Here is a 10,892-nt window from a genome sequence, read left to right on the forward strand (position 1 = left end):
GGTACAGTGTCAGTAATGCTTTGCTGGTAGGGGTTGTCTCCGTAAGATGTATGATTCCGTCATTTTCATCGTTCATCGCCGCTCTCGTAATTTACATATTTTGCTTTGGAGGCATACACCATATCGACATCACATCCTGGACAAACTAGGTTCATAGTCGTGCATGTCTAGGCATCTCTTGTCGGGCTAGCAAAATACAAGCAACGCAGAAGGATTCAACATAGAGAATTGGATACGGGCGATGAGCTAGAGGCTGGAAGGGTCAAGGCAACCCCAAGAATTGGATAATGATAAGGAGGAGATGGGTGAAAGCTCCAAGGTGCCTAGTTGTTCCCTACTCGATTGTCTCACATGTCTGAATGCAATTTATATACCCTCTTATATTCCTGTCGCTTGCTCGGTTGTTCCCCAGTGAGAAAAAGATGATACTATTCCATTTGGGATGATAAAAGAGAGCCACCTCTAGCGATGAGCTAGAGGCTAGAAGGGCCAAGGCAACCCCCCAACGCTAAGGAGGACAAGGGTGAAAGTTCCCTACTCCATTCTATCACATGTCTTGAATGCAGTTTATATTCTCGTCACTTGCTCTTGTTCCCCACTGAGAAAAAAAAATAGGCTCTACTAGGGCCACATGTGAGTGACACACAGTTCGCTGGCCTTAGGAGTCTTGTCTGACTTTGTTGGTCTTCACTTTCTGGTGTTGCAGATGCAGCGTAATCTGCAGGTGAGGATAGAGGAGCAGGGTAAGAGGCTGCAGAAGATGTTCGAGGACCAACTCAAGGCCAGCAGGAACATGGCAAGATCGCAGCAGCAGGATGGCACTGTCGGCATCCACACGGAGCTGCAGGACCACGCCGTGTTCGTCGTCGACGATGAGGCGTAGCTTCTGTCTGTCTGTCGCTAGCAGACGAGTTAGCCTTGGGAATTGGGACGCCGTTGACACTCGTAACCTGTATTTCTATTTTGACAAATATATTGCTGTAGTTCTCCACGGTGGCGGAGATGGCAAATTGTCAAAGCCTGTGTTAGAATAATCCGAGGCACTCCGTCGATCTATCGAGGACCACGCAATCACACGAGGCACGACACCGAGATTTGTTAACGAGGTTCACCGATATGGCTACATCCCCAGGGCCTGACTATAGGCGCTCCTCCTCATGATACCGTCACAATACCGCACCCTAGCCGCCCGGGCGCCGGCTGCCCCGCGTGCTCGTGCTATTATGTTGGCATAGGTTACATCGTGTGCCTACCCTCGCTATATATGAGAGGCCTAGGATACAAGTGTCCTACTTGGACACGACTCCATATCCTGTCTACACACCGTACGACTTTAAGTCCAACTGTAACCTAACTTGTACAATAATATTCGACACCAACTCTAACAAACTCCACCTTGGCGAATATTCTCCACCACCTTGAATTCGTCCATGCGTCAAACCTCCATGTACATTGGACTTGAGATACGCCATGAGCATCGCTGCTACTCCCAGACTCCATGTGACTCCTCCTGCAATTGTAGTCCCTTCTCGTCTTCTTCACAATCAACACTCGAGCAAAATTAAGTTCCTCATTACTCTACCTTGTGCTTCCAACTTACAGAGAATCCGTTCAACGCCATCACACACCGATCACTGTCTGCATGAAAATGAACAACTCACATATTGGACGCCACATATAAGAGTTACCTGAACTCAACGTCACCGCTCTTTCTCGACTGCTTGTCTGAAACTTGAAGGAATTTCACCGACGCCCTGTGTCACCGTGAATCAAATTCGCAGTTGTCTCACCCTTCTTCCGGATAGTCTCTGGCATGTCCCACATCTATAGCACTCCGCCTCCTTCTATCTTGTCATCTGCACTTTGCCATGTGAACCGAACACCACATAATATACAGCCATGTACTCTCTCTCTGTTTTGACAAATCCAGACTTTTCCACCACTTTCTCAGATTCTCCATGGTCAACTCATGTTCATCAACTAGTATCGATAGACCCAGTCACCAACTTGAATCTGGTACTCGTCAACACTGCTTCAGCACCCTTGCACACTTTGTCTGACCACATGTCTGACCACCAGTGCCTTGGTCTGTCGCTGTGTCCCGTGCTTACCGCACGCCTCGCCGCTATCAACCGCTTCGAGCCTCTGCTGTCCTGGTCGAGTCTTCCGGGTAGCTAGCCCCCACTGCCTCAACCCCCACTGCAGAGAACCATCGATCATCACCGACCGATGCCGAGTATCATGTCTCCATCAGACCACTGGTACCCAGTCCGATCCACGTGTCTCTCGCTATCCCACTGAAATAGGCTTCAATTTTCCAATATCTTACACCGTAGCCCCTCCATCAGCACAGAGCATAGTCATCCATCAGACTCCAGCTCCACTTTCAACATGACTGCATGTAGCTGCGCTATGCTACCCCCACGCTCCATCGATTTCAAACTCTCATATGTGCACTGCCTTGAATCAACCCTGCGCCATAGTCTTGTCGAAACCGCACAAGCCCTCAGGCCTGCACCACGTGTTTCCACGCCCCAGAAGTCGGCCACCATCAGCATCACGCTCCCATGTCGTCGTTGCTGAAATCACCGTTGTCTTCTGCTTTGACCAACATCCATGTCGGTCCGTCAGACAGTCCAGTCCGACCCAGCCAAAACTATCCGACTGCAACCATACTCCACCCTGCGTCGTGTCCGCCCGCACATCTCCGTGCATTGCTTGACGCCATGTGTTTGCATGATCCCTACCACGACATGCTCCAGACTCCTCCAAGCCTTATATGCACGCCGCCATCCGCCACAGATGGTCCATCTTTATTGACTTGGCATCCCGCTACACCATCAAGCATCTTGTTGCGTCAGCAGATTATTCACCCACAAATGCCATTACCAAAGTTCTCTGTTTTCCCCGAACTTCATGGCCATATGATGTAAAAATACCATCTGTGTCCTGATGCAACACTTGATTACACGTAGCTGATCGAACCAGTCAATCTCCATCTGGACCTGCGACTCCGCGTCTTTATTAATTGCAGCATACAACCGCTGTCATCCCGTACATGATCTGTACGTGTACCAAGCAAAGAGAACCAATGAGGAAATCCATCTAGCAGCCTTTCCATATGCACGAGGTCATAGAGATCCAAAACTCCACCACGTCTCGATGTATGCTTGACTTTGCCTCTCCCTCTCCTTGCTCACGATGAATAGCACCAACCAACGCTAGCAATCACTAGTCCAGACGCTTGCTTTTTTTTAAACAAAACTCGTGTCTGCAGCTCCATATGCACCACGCACAGCCGCAACACAGCAAGGCACATCATCTCGCCTGGGCAGCTCCCACGCGCGACGCACGCACACACGCGGCACGCCTCCAACCGCGCAGCGCCTGGGCCTGGCCTGCCAGCCCTGGCTACACACCGCCCACAACTGTTCACAGCCCATCACCAGCATCTAGAGCACTGCTTGGGCCGCCTGCCATCGAGCATGGCCCCTGACGATCGCTGCCTGCCTGGCTCTATCGCCTGCCCTTGTACCGCTGTCGATTCCGAACGACGATCCTGAGCGCCGCCGCCGCTGGACGACTGCCTTACGTTGCCAGTCGCCTGTACGCGATCTGATCGATCACGCCGAGACGGCCCTTTGAGTACGCTGCACGAACCTGATGCCTTGGATCACTTCAAGGAACCCGAATAAAACCACGCCGCACCATCGACCTTCCGCAGCCGCCGATTCAACTGTCCGACTTCTGGACGATCGATTTGACGAATCTTTTCGCTCCTCTCCTCAAGATCAAATTCCACAGCCTCCTCATAACCTTGCTCATGATACCACTTGTTAGAATAATCCGAGGCACTCCGTCGATCTACCGAGGACCACGCAATCACACGAGGCACGACACCGAGATTTGTTAACGAGGTTTACCTACATCTCCGGGCCTGACTATGGGCGCTCCTCCCCATGATACTGTCAGAATACCGCATCCTGGCCGCCCGGGCGCCGGCACATGCCACCGGCTCCCCCGCGTGCTCGTGCTATTATGTTGGCATATGTTACATCGTGTGTCTATCCTCGCTATATATGAGAGGCCTAGGATACAAGTGTCCTACTTGGACACGACTCCATATCCTGTCTACACACCGTACGACTCCAAGTCCAACTGTAACCTAACTTGTACAATAATATTCGACACCAACTCTAACAGCCCGGGTGCATCACAAGATAAAGCACTTCACTTATTTGATCTACGAAGAGCAACAAATACGGTATGTAATATTTGAATGAAAGTCGTGTGAATATAAACACTAACATCTTACAGATCGTTGATGTAGTGCGTTGCATTGCATTGCATGAACTGAATGTTTGTCTGACATCATGGAGAATAACCTCGTGGCCAAATACGTTCTCTGGTAACCTTCCTAGTAAGACACCACTTTAAGGTTTCATCAGAGGCGGCTTCTTTCAAATCTCCAGCTAATGTATAGCTGAACCTAGCAGCAAACCGGATCGCTCAAAGAACCCTGAGGGGATCATCCAGGAACGGCACGTAAAGGAGTAACAACAATAAGGCCTTTTTTCATATCTTCAGGACCTCTTCCAGCAAAACCTTTTGATGATTCCGTGTTAATACTGAAGAATAAGCTATTGATTGTTAGGTCCCTGCGAAATGCATCTTCTTCGGCCACACCGTTCTCCACAGTTAGGTCTCTGTTTTCAGCGTATTTTTCAGACCTCAAGTTGGCAAAATCAATCCAGATGCCAAATATAAGCATCCCTGAGGTTTCCAAGTGCGTACATTGGTCCGGATTCCATTGCATTATAACAACTCCTTTCTGCTCCTCGCTGTTCAACTCCCAGCACTCATTTACTTTCTGACAGAAACTTTGGCCAGTCTTGTTATCAAGTGTGCTGTCAATGTTAGCAGAGTCTTTCCCCAGTAGCTTGTCTCTGATCTGGGAGTTGAATAGCCCAAAAAATAGCAGTTAAGCCACCCACATATATAGAACTTCTAACCGGGAGCAGGAAACCCATGAAACCAGGGCATAATCGTCGTTTCACAAGTCGGAGCTGCCGCCATTCCTGGAGGTGCACCCAAGCCAGAGTTGCTGGCTTTCGCGAAGCTGGAGACTGCGAATGACTTTCAGAAGCATCTCCACCTCCACTGCGAAAACAGCATTAGTCCAAGTTATCCAAATGGGACACACACACACACACACCTCAGCCCCGAAAATCTCCCGCATTCCAGAGTTCGACTTAGCCCATGGCTGAGCCAGAGGAATGGCCACAAAGTCATTAGCATCTCTGGGCTTGAAGTTACTTTTTAAGTACTGAATTGAATGGAATCTTGTTGGCTAAATAGTTAAGCCTCGTGGATTCTGGACAGTGTTCTTTCCCTTTCAGGTCACGATGTTCTCTGATACTACTGGTACACAATGCAAGCACTTTATGTGATAAAATATATTCTTATTCGTGTGAGTAGTTACCAACACCAAACCGTCAATATCAGAGTTAAGCACCTGCTATGAGCTTGTACATTGTCAAGCCCATGGTAAAAATGCATGCTCGAGTATTTTGCATTTGATCCGATTAGACGTTCCAACTCGGCATCTTCGAATAAGTAGTGACCAGTCAAGTAAGTTAACGTAACAGTCTGAAAAAGGACAGTCCTGAACTACTAAATCAATGCATCCTCCTCCAAGATATAGATTTTCAACTAATAGCTGAATTTGTGAGGGAACAGAGATCTTACGTCAGTTCTACCTGAACTTTATGCTTCCCTAAAGTTCAGAGAACCCTCAAAAAAAAAAGATTCAGATACCAATTTGTATCATGATAAAGGCGGCAAAACTAAAATGCTCTGAAACCTTATGTAAAGTGCCAATTCCACATATTTTATTTTCCACCCCTTTTATTTATTTTTTACAAGCAACCCAATAAGGTTAAATACCAGATTCTTGAGCTTTAGAATTTCAGAGGCACCGCAAATTCCGTTCAGGTATTTTATACCATGTTACAGTAAAGTACAGATAAATTTTTAATCACCTGGTACTTAGATTCAGTTTTCTAATCTTTTTGTTTTCTACGAAGATATTCTTGACCTTTATGTTGCTAAAGAGCTACTCTCTGAACCTTTTATCTATTTATAACTGTAAAATTAGCACTCTGATGCCAGACTTGACAAGGGATCCTACTATGTTGTTTGCTGGAATATGCAAGTTGAGGAGCTCGTACTCAAGAACACTGTAACAAAACCGAAAACACAATAAACAGTGGTCAGAACTCAGTATAGCAGGCAATTACACAAAAATATCTGAATACACATACTTCATATGTATATCAAATACCGCGGCAAACTGCCTAATCTTTTGAACCAATAGGCTTCACATGGAGGATGGAGCGCTTCCAGAACATCCTTCATATTTTTTTTTGCGAATATCCTTCATATATGTTCAAGTAGTTCAGTGTCTCATCTTACACGCACACGTCGATGCGCTGCCCAACCTGCCTTTGCGCAACACAACCACACACTGTTGACATACAACATTAGACAAGGTGTAGCTACCAGACTACTCCCAATTAAGTCCTACTACTCTTAATCCTAGCATCCATTACAGGAGTATGATTAGGCCTAGCAAAAATGACAAGACTAATGGTGATCAGGACAAAAGGGACAAAACCAACACCCTAAGAAAATGAAAACTGAAAAACGAGAATATCATATTCCAGTTCTAATCTTCCTCAAGTATTTACTTAGGTACACCTTTAGTATGTATAAGTTCCTCTATTTATAATTACATCAAGTAATCACTCCAGATCAACAATAGTTCACAATAAGGTAACTTCCAAATGAAATTAAATAGTTGAGGGACACACCTACATTTGAAATAAGTGTAATTCACCCTGATGGATATCATTTTGCATCCATTACACATAATTCCTACATTTGATGTCCTACTACTCTTAATCCTAGCATCCATTACAGGAGTATGATTAGGCCTAGCAACAATGACAACAATGATGGTGATCAGGACAAAAGGGACCAAACCAACACCCTAAACAAATGAAAAGGAAAATATTATATTCCAGTTCTAATCTTCCTCAAGTATTTACTTTAGGTACACCTTTAGTATGTATAAGTTCATCTATTTATAAATCCATAATAAGATGGCAGCATGCATCGTCATGATGCAGAGGCCGGGGGCATGCCTCTATTTCCAAAAAAAAAAAAATCCATCAAGTAATCATTCCAGATCAACAATAATGCCACAATAAGGTAACTTCCAAATGAAATTAAATAGTTGAGGGACACATAATTCCTACATTTGAAATAAGTGTAGTTCACCCTGATGGATATCATTTTGCCCACCATGCAAAAATATCAACGGAATGGATGGCTTTTTTAATCAATACAGCAAATATCTGTAGTCTTTGGGGCAAGGAACGTGGTCGATTCAGAACCATTGTCTAATGAGATAGTCGTAGTACCAAAATGAATTACATATCAAAGCATGCATGTGGGTGAACCGACCCAACTTAGATATCAAAATAAATGACTGGACAAATATCTAGCATGTGCCTTACATCTCCATCTGTGTACTTAATGCCCACTTGCAGCAACAGCGATATAGCAATAGTGATATCTGAACAAATATGACATAGCAGCAGTGACATTTTAGTTTCTATTATCGGAAATCAGGGAGAAATCCCTTTCTTAAAAAAATTAACAATGATATCTGAACAAATACCAACTGCAACAGTGATACATACTTAGTAATAACATAGCAACTGGAGTATTGAAGAAAGAAAATTTATCTGCGCCAGAAGCATTATCTTGTGACAAATCAAGTCAAAATTCTATAGAACATGGAGATGGATGACATGGCCGATGTAGTAGTAACTTTATTTGGTTGCCGATGGAGCTGGAGTCAGTCAGACCAGACAGCTCAATCGTCGTGTATATTTTTGTGTTTATCATCAAAGTTTTTTCTAACATAAGGGGCCAATCAGCATGATACACTGAATAAAGACAGAGCATATGATCCATGTTCCTGTCAAAACAAAGATTTTTTTTTCCCTCTTCTTTAGAGGATCCAATAGCACCACGTATGCAGGACCGATATGGCAATGAGTTCCATGGATCAAATTTGGCAATGATGGGTATATGCCATGCCAGCAGGACCGATATGGCAATGGGCTCCATTGACCAAATTTTGGCAATGATGAGACACGACGTAAAAGGAAACTCTATGTCCCAATCAGCAGAGTCAAGGTGGTTGGTTTGTTCAGTTACACGTTGCTCGCTACCAAAACTTTGCCACCTATGCTTCGGCACATCCGACAAACACCGGGCCGGTCGGCGTCCACGATCGATTCACACTGGATTTGTTCAATCCTCCCTACAGTCCAGGCTTCTCTTCAAAGTTTAAAAGTCGGGCCTCTACCACACAAGCGGCAACACGGCATCACCAAATTAACACAAGGAGCTGCATGCTGTTATTCTCCAATTAAGAAACAAAATGGCCATCTCGCTCAGCTTGGAGCTCCTTTCCCTATCCCAACAATGGCAGCTCCTCCTAGCACTCCTTCCGGCCATCTCCCTCGTGTTCTTGACAAGGAGACTGAGCAACAAACGGCTCAGGCTACCGCCAGGCCCAGCCCAGGCGCTGATCCTGGGGAATCTGCACCAGCTAGGCCAGCTGCCACACCGGAGCTTACGGGACCTGGCATGGCGGCACGGCCGGGCCGGTGATGCAGCTGCAGCTCGGCACGGTGCCGACGGTGGTGGTGTCGTCGGCTGAGGCGGCGCGGGAGGTGATGAAGACGCATGACGAGGATTGTTGCACCCGGCCCGTGTCCCCGGGGATGAAGCGGCTGTCCTATGGCCTCAACAACGTCGGGTTCGCGCCCTATGGTGCCTACTGGCAGGCGATGCGCAAGTTCCTCATGGTCGAACTCTTCGGCGTGCGGCATGCCAAGGCCACATGGCACGCACGTCAGCACCAGGTACGACCATGACCATGTATAATGGGTTCAACTGATCGACCAAGAAACACTGTATGGTTATGGATTTTATTCATGATCAGGTGGAGAAACTGATGAGCACCTTGAGCGGCTTGGCCGGAGAGCCGGTGGCGCTTAAGGAGCACATCTTCAGACTCGCCGACGGCATCATTGGCATGCTGGGGTTTGGCGACATGTACAACAGCGACAAGTTCCCGCACCACAAGAACTTGGAGCATGTGCTCGAGGAGGCCACACACGCGCAAGCCAGCTTTTCCGCCGAGGACTACTTCCCCAACAATGTCGGTCGCCTAGTCGATCGAATCACCGGCCTCGCTGCTCGCCGTGAGCGGATCTTCAAGCAGCTTGATACCTTCTTTGAGATCATCATTGAGCAACATCTTGACCCTCAACGCGTCAAGCCTCACAACGGTGGCCTCGTCGACCGCCTCATTGGCCTCTGGAAGGACAAAAGTGGCACCCTCAGCATCACAAGAGACCACGTCAAGGGCATCATCTTTGTACGTTACATTAGTGGCCTCTACATCCTGTCCTGTCCTGATCAAGTAAAGAAACGATCAACTAACTGACATCACTCACAACCATGCATGCAGGGCACGTTCATTGGTGGCTCGGACACGGCCTCGGTGACAATCCTATGGGCGATGGCGGAGCTGATCCGGAAGCCACGACTACTGAAGAAGGTGCAAAATGAGATCAGGGGCGTGGTGGGCGGCAACGAGAGGGTGCGCCAGGACGACCTGGCCAAGCTGGGCTACCTCAAGATGGTGGTCAAGGAGACCCTACGGCTGCACCCACCAGCGACAATGTTGCTGCCGAGGGAGGCCATGAGGGACATCCAAATTGGCGGCTATGATGTGCCGGCCAAGACACGGATCTATGTGAACGCATGGGCCATTGGCAGGGACCCGGCAAGCTGGCCTGATGACCCAGAGGAGTTCAAGCCAGAGAGGTTTGAGGCGAGCGAGATAGACTTCAAGGGCGCACATTTCGAGCTAACGCCATTTGGCGCGGGGCGGCGGATATGCCCCGCCCTGTCTATGAGCACGGCAACCGTGGAGTTCACGCTGGCCAACTTGTTGTGCTGCTTTGAGTGGGCGCTCCCCGAGGGGACTGTAGTGAGCATGGAGGAGGAAGGTAAGCTCATCCCCCTCCTCAAGACGCCACTCGTGCTGGTGCCCACCGCGTACCGGCGGCCGGCCAGCTGAGCTCCTGTCAAAATTAATATGCTCCCAGCTAGGCAGCTATAGGGTAATTAAGCATGTGATCATATCACTATTAAAATATCAAGTTTAGTTTGCACTACCCATCTACCTCACCTTCAAGCACAGTATATTATTTGGAATAAAATTGGCACCTGTACGCATGTCTATATATATGCATATATAGGTGCCTGGTAATTTGTCTTTCCAAAGCTAGCTATCCTTGTATGGATAATGGAAGAGAGAGATGTGTGGCCATATTTGTCCTTAAAAACAGATGAGAATGCAAGATTATCCATATTGCTATGGTGGGGGTGCTTCTGGCTTCAATCGCCGTCGTCGTCGGATGATGAGGACGACGGCGACAACGATGGCAACGTTTCTGTTCTCAGAATTGCTATGTGCAATTGTACATAATCGCCAAGCCCACAGTAAACATGCATGCTTGAGTATTTTGCATTGATCAGTCATTCAGATAGTCGGTCGACAAGTTACTGATATTGTCTGGCTACTGATATTGGATTGTTTATTCATCACAACAACAAAACCACTGTACTGTTAATTCTACATGTGGAACTTGAAGCATGTGCGCCATCATAGATTTTCGAATAATAGATTGAAATGGAATGTGCCGGAAAGATGAGTTCATGCTTAATAAACAATTACCGTA

General features: G+C 47.2%; 2 pseudogenes; one reads left to right on the forward strand and one right to left on the reverse strand.

Annotated features, from left to right (window-relative positions):
* LOC119361423 overlaps nucleotides 1-5,298 on the reverse strand; it is a 32,366-nt pseudogene extending 27,068 nt beyond the window's left edge.
* A 3,165-nt stretch (nucleotides 5,299-8,463) lies between these two features.
* On the forward strand, nucleotides 8,464-10,370 carry LOC119368801 (annotated as a pseudogene).
* The last annotated feature ends 522 nt before the right edge of the window (nucleotides 10,371-10,892 follow it).

Source organism: Triticum dicoccoides, chromosome 2B (genome assembly GCF_002162155.2).
Source record: "Triticum dicoccoides isolate Atlit2015 ecotype Zavitan chromosome 2B, WEW_v2.0, whole genome shotgun sequence".
NCBI lineage: Eukaryota > Viridiplantae > Streptophyta > Magnoliopsida > Poales > Poaceae > Triticum > Triticum dicoccoides.